Source organism: Echinops telfairi, unplaced genomic scaffold (assembly GCF_000313985.2).
Source record: "Echinops telfairi isolate 266 unplaced genomic scaffold, ASM31398v2 ScPeMD7_9;HRSCAF=40, whole genome shotgun sequence".
Lineage (NCBI taxonomy): Eukaryota > Metazoa > Chordata > Mammalia > Afrosoricida > Tenrecidae > Echinops > Echinops telfairi.
The window spans coordinates 47,746,972-47,756,641 of record NW_022103906.1 but is presented as its reverse complement, the minus strand read 5'-3'; positions in this window follow the sequence as shown (position 1 = coordinate 47,756,641).

The following is a 9,670-nucleotide window of genomic DNA, read 5'->3' as shown; positions in this document are numbered from 1 at the left end:
ACTGACAAGAGAGATCAGATCTGAGAGCACCAGAATTAGGCCACTGTTCTGATATTTGAAGAACTTTCCTTGGGCAAAAAGGGGAGCTTTGCCCCTAACTAGCTGAGTGACTGGACCAATTACTAAGCTTTCAGGAAGTTTATAAACTGGATCTGTTGTTTATAAACTAGTAGAGATCGTGCTATTTTTTTTTCATTTTGTAACATATAATAATCTCTTCTAAAAATAAGTGTGCAATATGTTTTCATTTACTTTAGTTATAGGTAGCTGAGCTGAGAAAACCTCGTATTTTTTGCTGTATATACCACTGATAATTATTTAGAAGAAAGGATAAGATTTCATCCTCTCTAAAGTGACCTCTTGAGGTGGCAGGAGAGAAGGGGTAATTTATCAGATTTAGATCCATTGCTGTTGTTATTATTATTATTTATAGACACTGAATTTCTAGTATCAATTTTGGCTTCAAGTGCAATGCACTGAACATTCCAAATGGCTACGATGCCAAAATACCTATATATGCTTTACTTTCTGAATAAGTAGCAACATTTGTTGACTCATCATTAAATATTATAATTGCTTGGATTCTAAATACTTTCTTTTTGGTTAAACAATTTACATAAAAAAATCTCAGTAGAACCTACTCCTCCTTCCCATATTAAAATGTGAGTCTTGTTGCTAGTAGAAATCATGCTGTCAATTTCGACTCGTCATGTCTGAATGAAACTGCCCGGTCCTTTGCTGTCCTTCCAAGCGTTGCTTTGCGCGAGCGTATTGTTTGCAGCCGCTGTGTCACTCTATCTTGTGCAGGCTCTTCGTTTTCCATCAACCTTCTCTAGTTCCTCCCGATGCCATGTCCAAAGCACGTGAGATGAAGAAGCACCAGCCTTGCTTCCAAAGAGCATTCGGGCTGTACTTCTTCCAAGACAAATTTGTTCATTGCCCTGCCAGTCCAAGGTCTACTCACTGTTCTTCACCAGCCACCTTTGATCAATCCAACTATGAGTATAGTGTAAAGTGAAACAATCTGTCACCTGATTTGCTACGTTCTAGATCAAGTGGTAAAAGAACTGTTCAAACAACCTGCCAGGTTCTGTTAGGTTACACCCAGAGCTTCACGGTTTAAGACAAAATGTGGGCTGAAATGTTGACTCACAGGCATGTGGTCTGGCTCAAGAATTCATTACATGTATCTGGAAATACATGCACATGCGCACATGCTAAGCCAAAGAACACAGAAATGTCTTCAGAGAATGAAAGTAAAAACCAGAAACAGTATCTTGTCCTAAAAATTTCCATCATCTCTTCATGAAGCAACTTGGTATTTCCTTTGTGGTTTGCATTTCAAGGAATAAAAAAAGAAACAGCAGTAAGTAATTTTCTTTCCATATTATCTCAGAACTCTTTGTCTCTCATGAAATAGATATATTAATCTCACAATACCAGGAAGTGGATAATTTAGCATAAAGGACCAAAGAAAGCATGTAAACATGATAAGGAAAAAGAAAACACTTGTTGGCTCCAGGTAAGGCTACAAAACTCCTCTCAGGTTTCCCTGTAACCTTTAATCCCTTGGGTAGCCTCCTGTTTCACTCCAGCGTCCCATAACCCCTAAAGTGCCATTCCAGCCAAACCGTTCAATTCTTCTCCCCCCAGACGTGCCCCACGTTCTAAATCACCCCTCCTCCTTCCTCAACTGTCCTCCCACACTGCCCATGTTAGTCAAAGACTCTTCCCTTCTGTGTCAGACTAGGAGGGAGATGATCTAATTAAACGTTTGCTGCAATGTGTAACGGTGCAGGGTTAGCAAAAGCATTACAAGTCAGACAAGAACTTGACTTTGTCGTAAGGGAGACAGACATGATCCAAAAGAGCATGCCCAAAAGAAATGTAAATTTATGACACAGGAAAGACTAGAACGCTAGCAGTGACAGACATGATCCCCACTGACTGCTAAGACTTAGTTGTCTCATTGTCCTTTCAAGAGCATCGGTCCATTTCTTTTTATATTCACCTCCTCCCCTGCTAAGTTCTTTAGTGTCAGGTTTTAGCCTTCCTGAAGGTAAGAGATCAGTCTTTGGTTTAGGGCACAGCTTTAGTCAGATTCTCTATCACAAGATTCCCCAAATAAGCTTTAAGTGTCATATTTGAATGGAGGTATATAGTGTTTCAAAACTACAGAGAATAGTACATGTAATTTCTCAACCATCTGAAAAGGTATGTAAAGAAAAGAAGACATTTTGTTCAGCGCTTAGTATACAATAAAGCTTTAGCAAGAAATGTTCAAATGACCTTGGCATAAAATGGAAAATTAAATAGTATTAGATGTGTGTATGGTGCTCTGCGTGTCTAAGTATATGTTTAAAATATAAGATTATAAGGTTTTTGAACTCTAGATCTTATTGCAGAGATTTTTTTTAAAAAATCCTAATAGATAATACTGTGGTTTGCACATAGTAGCTGCTGAGAAACATTTGTTGCCCAGAGTTGATCTGTTTTATTTTTCTAACCACCACATAAAAGCTAGGTTAATGTTATCAAAACTCTTTGTTTAATCATTTTATTGAGGGTTCTAAAATTCTTATAAGAAACCATACATCAATTGTATCAATCACATTTGTGCATATGTTGCCATCATTTTCAAAGTATTTTCTTTCTACTTGAGCCCTTGGTATGAGCTCCTCTTTGCTCCCCCTTCCCATACTCATGAACTCTTGATAAATTATAAATAATTGATATTTTCATATCTTACACCATCCACTGCCTCCCTTCACCCACATTTCTGTTGTTTGTACCCCCCGGGACAGGGCAGTGATATGTTGATCATTACAATCATTTCCCACTTTCTCCCTCTTCTCCTCTCACTTTCCCCCTACCCTCCCGGTATCACTACTCCTGTTACTGTTCCTGTGGGGCTTAACTGTTCTGCATTCTGTGTGTCAAGAGCTCTTTTCTGTACCAATGTACATGTAGCTGGATTTGTACAGTAGAATTGGGTCAAGATAGTGGGAGGGGAGCATTAAAGAACTAGAAGAATGTTGTGTTTCATCGGTGCTATACTGCACCCTGGCTGACTCATTCCTTCTTTGTGACCCTTCTGTGAGGAAATATCCAGATATCTACAGATGGAAGAGGAGGATGTAGAATGTCGGGTGGGGTTTGATCAAGTGCAATATAGTCGACAGGAACTATGCAGAGCCAAATGAAGGTCGAACATGATAGTGGGACAGGAGGAAATTAAAAAGAAATAGAGGAAAGGATTAGGAGGCAAAAGACATTTATAGAGGTATAAATAGAGGTATGTATATCTGTAAATATATTTGTATATAATGATAGGAATATAGGTCTATGTACATATATTTATATGTTAAGTATTAAGGTAACAGATGGACATTGAGCCTCTACTCAAGCCCTCCCTCAACACAAGAACTCTTTGTTCTAATAACCAGGCATTCTGTGATGCTCACCTGCCTGGCATGATCACTGAAGGCAAGAAGGGTGCATAAGCAAATATAGTGAAGAAAGCTGATGGTGCCCAGCTATCAAAAGATATAGCATCTGGGGTCTTAAAGGCTTGAAGGTAAGCAAGTAGCCATCTAGCTCGGAAACAACAAACCCTACATGGGAGAAGCACACCAGCCTGTGTGCTCATGAGGTGTCGATGGGATCGGGTATCAGATATCAGAAGATTCAAAACAAACAATCATACTGATGCAAAGGAGGAAGGTCAGAGTAGAAATCCGACGCCCATCTGTAGACATTGGACACCCCCTCACAAAACTCTTCTATCGTTGTTAGGTGCTGTCGAGTCAGCTCCAGCTGACAACACCCCGTGTAACAGAGTCATCTACTGCCTGGTCCTCACCATTGTGGTTATATTTGAGCCCACTGTTGTAGCCACGATGTCAATCCATCTCGTTGAGGGTCTTACACTTTTTGACTGACCCTCTCCTTTACCCAGAATCATATCTTTCTCCAGAAACTGGTCTCTCCTACTAACAGGTCCAAAGTAAATGAGACCAAGTCTTGCCATCCTCAATTCCAAGGAGCATTCTGGATATGCTTTCTGAAGAGAGATTTTTTTTCTTCTGGCAATTCAGTCTTCTTTCAGCATCCTTTACCACCACCTTGATTCAAATGCATCAGTTCTTCTGAGGCCTTTGTTACAAAGCAGAGTTCGGTTTTCACATGCATAGGAGGTGATCAAAAATGCCCTGGTTGGGCCAGATGCACCTGAATCCTTAAAGTGACATTCATGTGCTTTAACCCAATAAATATATCGTATTCAGTAGATTCAAGATTGTTTGGCACATTTTTATCTTGAGAAAAACTGTTCCTTCTAATTGACTTATTCTATTTGATGATATATCTTCGACATGCTCATGTTTAATGATAGGATCGCTGGTATTATTTTTCTATCTTAAAAGGAAGCCTCTTGGCATGGCTATTCAGAAAACTATTCAGACAACATTTCTTGATGCTAGTGGTGATAGAACAATTCTCTTAAGAGATTCTGTATCACAGGACTGGTTTCACTACTGCATAGTCCAAAGGAAACAACACAGACCATCCATCACCCAGGGGATCCCAGCTCTAAGTTCAGTGGGTCTGTTGCTTAAACTGACTTTGCACGTGGAGTTGTGTTTGTCCTAAACTTTCAAGTCAAATGTCTATGTTTTTGATAGTTCACACCTTCTACTCAAGACCCAAAATATTATCTTAACTCATTAAAAAACTTGCAGCTCAGCTCAGCAAGGCCTCAAATAAAATAGCTGCTGTGATACTGTGATTCATTTGTCTACATAGGAACTTGGCAACTTTAATTTATACTCTGCTTTGGCCCATGAATAACTAATAAAAGTAGAGGAAATTCTGCTCTATTATATTTCACAATAAGATTATTTTAGTGAAATTCAACCTTCCTATGTAAGACTAGAAGATACCTATATGACCGAAGTTTTACTTTCAAAATGTTTGGCTAACATTTGAGTTTTAGAAAAGTCTTTGCTACCTTCCGCTCATCACATAGTTTCTTCCAACAGAACACGGCATATGTAGTTTCACGAAAACTTTAATTTTAAAGTTTCTTTCTTTCCTTTTTACTAAATGGAAACCTGGTCATTGAAATTCATGAAAGAAAACATTTTGGTGTGTTGTTCTTCTATCCAAGAAAATAATTGGGAGCAGGCTGTGGGAGTGATACTGGACAAATGTGCATATATCCTGTTGAGTACTGAATAGAACAGAGAGCCTTTCAACCGTTTGAATCCGAATTGTTGATGACCCCCTCAGTTTTAATTGTGTCTTTTGTGTCTAACATGCTGTCTCTGTCGGAGCTGATGACACATAAGAAAATCAGCAATATCTGTTGGGTGTTCAAGCAAGAAGATGCACTGACATGTTTCTATGGGGGAAAAAACAGTGAATGAGCAACAAACCTTTGACTAAAACTTAGCTAATAGTCATTTCAGAACAAATTAGTATCCCACTGGCAGGTAGGATTTAAACTGGATAATGCTTTAAAAATTACAGAAGCAAGGTGATCTCAATTCTAAGAAAATATTAGGTTTCTCGGTAGAAAACCATTGACGCTAAACACTCTCTTAAGGCATGCCTCCAGCTTGTATGTAATGGATTTGATTTCCTACCTGGCATACAGAAGCATGTGAATATATTCCCTCCTTTCAGAACTTGATCTGAAAGCTCATCTAAAAGCAAACCATAGGGAAAATCTTAAGATTACACATTCTTTTCAAAAGTATACATTAAAGTTGACCCTATCTTTGGTCATAGCATAAATCTCAATACATTTAAAAGAATTCAAATCATTCATGCTATGTTCTCTAGTCATAATGAAATTAAATTAGAAATCAATAATAAAGCTGACAAAAACAACAGACATTACTCCCCTTGGATGAAAGTGCAAAAATTCTAAACTATTTTAAGCAAATAAAATTCAATCAGTGTACTTTTTCATATTCATAAAATAAAAAGAAACACATTTAGAAAAAAACTATCATGATTACAAAAGCATTTTCAAATTACAATATTCTTCTTATTTAAAAAATTGTTAACACACTGTGCATACAGCATATTCTCTTAACAGGAGCATCAATTGACATGTTGGGTTGGTTCATTCTTTGCTGCAGGACACTGCCCTGGACATCACAGGGTATGTAGCATGCCCCCTCCCCAAGTTTTGTGAACCCAAAAAAAAAAAAGTCCAAATTTTTGGAGGTATGGTGGGGGGGCAAATGATTCTAGTTAAAGCCACTGGAACTGATAGCACCCTTAACTTGATAAAGGACATCAGAAACAAAAGTAAACACCTATACATTTTTTTTAAAGAAATGCAGGAATGCCACAGTTTAATGATGCAAAAAATAGGATGCTTTTTCCATTAGATGTCGAGCAAGACAAGGATGGTGCCCTTCATCAAGTTTATACAACATTATAATGCAGACTCTAGACTGTAAAAGCAAGCAGCATATAGATAGATAGATTAATAATTTAAAATATAGATAGATAATAAAAGATATTAAAAAAAGAGAGGTAAAACTGTCTTTAACCCATAAAACATGGCCATCTACTTTAAAAGTCTCATGAATCTGGACTATAGAACTATAATTAGTGAATTTGCAACTTTGGAAGATGCTTATCATCATACAAAAATAATCCATACCGAAGCTTTCCTTTCCTCAATCATCAGTAAGTGCTTCAAATCCCCGTTGTTTTCAGCAAGCAAGATTGTGCCATTTGCAGATCTCAGGTTGTCCATGAGTTTCCGTTCACTCCTGATGTCATCTTCTTGCCCTCCTCCAGCTTCTCAGGTTAGCTCCAATTTTTGTTTAGTGACCAAGATATTTAGACAGAAAAAGATACATCTTCATCAAAATATTTAGACAGATGGGTGTATCTTCATCCAAGATATACTGATGACAAATAAACACACAAAGAGACATAATTAACTAACAATCTTATTAATCACTAGAAAAATAAAATTAAAAATTCAATGAGCTACACCTAACTCATCATTTAAAAGAGATGGCTGCTGCCTCGATTCCGACTCATGGTGAAGCCGCGTGTATCAGAGAAGCGTGTTGCCCATCTGAAAAATGAGCCACAGACAATCCTATGAAGCACTGTTCCAAACTACCACCGGATACACTTGAACTTCAAACCCTTCATTTTACAGCCCAAACTTGTTCATTGTTTGCCCCTCCCAGTCTCCAAATATCTATTAGAATGGTTACAACAGGAATTCTCAAACTGCTGGTGGGTATTTAAATGATACATATACATCCTCGGGGAGGTGGTGGTGGACGGGCAATTTCGGAAAAACTTGAAAATATGCCTCCAAGTGAGTTTGTGCCTCATGCAAAGTAGATTCGCTGCTTAGTGGTTCCAGGCTCTGACGGACAGGCTTATCTTCGTAGGTGCTTGTGGGTAAGTGAGAATTGCCAAACTTTGGGTTTGTAGTCAAGACTTTAACACTTTATACGACACCACTTTCTTGTATTTCCTTCAAGTCGTGTATTTTTGGTGATGCTCTTCTAGCTCTCAGTCCCTTTGCCACCCTCTGCATTCCTATTTCTTTATTTATCCCTTAATTCTCCCAGATTTTGATCTTTTGTTATTGTTGTCTTTCTTCTATATAATAGCTTACTGAGGCAAAATCTACACACTGTAAACTGCACACATTTGGAGTGTACCACTTGACTGGTTTGCCATAGGTGCACATTTGTGACACCCTCACAACAGACGAAACCCCGAAATACCCAGTGTGAGAGTTAAGGTTTATTGTGCCAACCTGGCCAAATGTGGGGTTAATCGAAGGGCAGAGAGACAAATGGCTTGGCGAGCCTTGCCTGTCTGGTCTCTTGCTGTCTGATGGTCTGACCAGTTGTGGCTGCCTTAGCTAGTTCTCTGCCTCAGCTGGCAAGGCTGACTTCCTGGGAGACCTCCCTGAGGAGAAGCCACATGGACCTATCCTGATGCAGCCCTGGGTGCTGGAGCAGCCGTGTGCAGACCCCTGTCAGCGCTGAGAAGCTTACATGCTCACTGATTGGGTTTTCCTCCTGTAGTCGGCGTCATTGTGTGTGTTTTGTGAGTTTGAGGAGGACTTTGTAGATTCAAGTCGGACATATGGGCTAATGTTGGACTTATGGGCTTGTACTGGATTGGGATGAGATGCTTAATGTGCAATTACTCTTTATATAAAACTCTCTCATAAAATATGAGTGTTTATGAATTTTGTTTCTCTAGTCTACCTAGAAGAACACACCCATCTCCTTCAAAACTGTCCTTGTGTATCTTTGTCACTCCTCCCTCGTGTTCCCTTCTGCTCTTCCCCTCAGCAAAGTATGTACTGATCTGCTGCCAGCCACTACAGATGAGATTACACTTTCTATGACTTTGCATAAACAGATTCATATAATACTATTTTCCCTGGGTTTTAAGATCCATGTATGCTGTGGTATGTATAAATGGTCAATTCCATTTACTACTGAGTAGTAAACCACAACTATGTTTATCAATTTACCTCTTGATAGATATTTGGGGAAATTTCCTATTGCAATGCATTTGCTCTGGTCATTACTATACAAGTCTTTGAAAGCACACATTTCTTTTCTTTGAATGAATACATTCAGCATCCCAGCAATATAGGAGTCCTGGACAGATGGGTGGTGGCTGCGCATGAGGTGCACTGGCTGGGAGTTGAACCTGAGTCCTCCACATGGAAGGTGAGAATTCTATGACTGAACCAACAGCCATCAGAACAGTAATACACAACACGTGGATGCGTGAAGAGGTCTTTAGCATACTTACTTGTTACACTCCGAGGCTCTCAAGTGGTTCCATTTTAAAGAGGAGAGTCCGGAATATATTTATCTCTTGACAGAAATCTAATAGATATTCTTTTCAGGACATAAGCCTTGTAACAACTTTATAACACCTTTGATGAGGAGCTGAGCCCAGTGCTCATTATTTATAGCAGAATACTTGTTAAGGAGCCAGCCAGGAGAGACTTGATTAGAGCAGACATTGTACTGGGGAGAAGAAATCCGAACGCAGCATCGAGGAGTCTGGATACAGGCAATTGCACGGGTTTTCCCAGGTGAGCACCGGATGTGGGAGAGTGTGTGAGCACCATTCATCTGAAAGAGCTGTAGGAGAAGCCAGAGGAGGTGTAGGCTCAAAGTCAAATGTGAGCAGGGGACATCTTTTTTGAGTTAACTAAGGATAGAGGAATATTTTTGAGCCATACTATGAGATTTTCAGGGAATATTATTTTTTTTAACATTTTATTAGGGGCTCATACAACAGGGAATATTATTTACCATATTTTTTACCATATTATTTACCATAATAAAAAGCTCAGCAATTATGATTGGACATATGGTGATGTTAGCTTAATTTTTCAACAGCACGAATGTTGTCTGATACACACTAGCCCTCTCCTGGATGAACCCACCAGAACTCTAACAAAAGGAGCCTTGCCTTTTGCATGACTTGGAATTTTGGGGGCTGGGCAGTGAAAGGCATCAACTTCTATGGTCATATACATTTAAGTGACTTTGTGTGTGTGTGTGTGTGTGTGTGTGTGTGTGTGTGTGTGTGTGAATAACCTCCTTTCCTTTTTGCTAAGGATATTTTTTAAAGCAATTTGAAA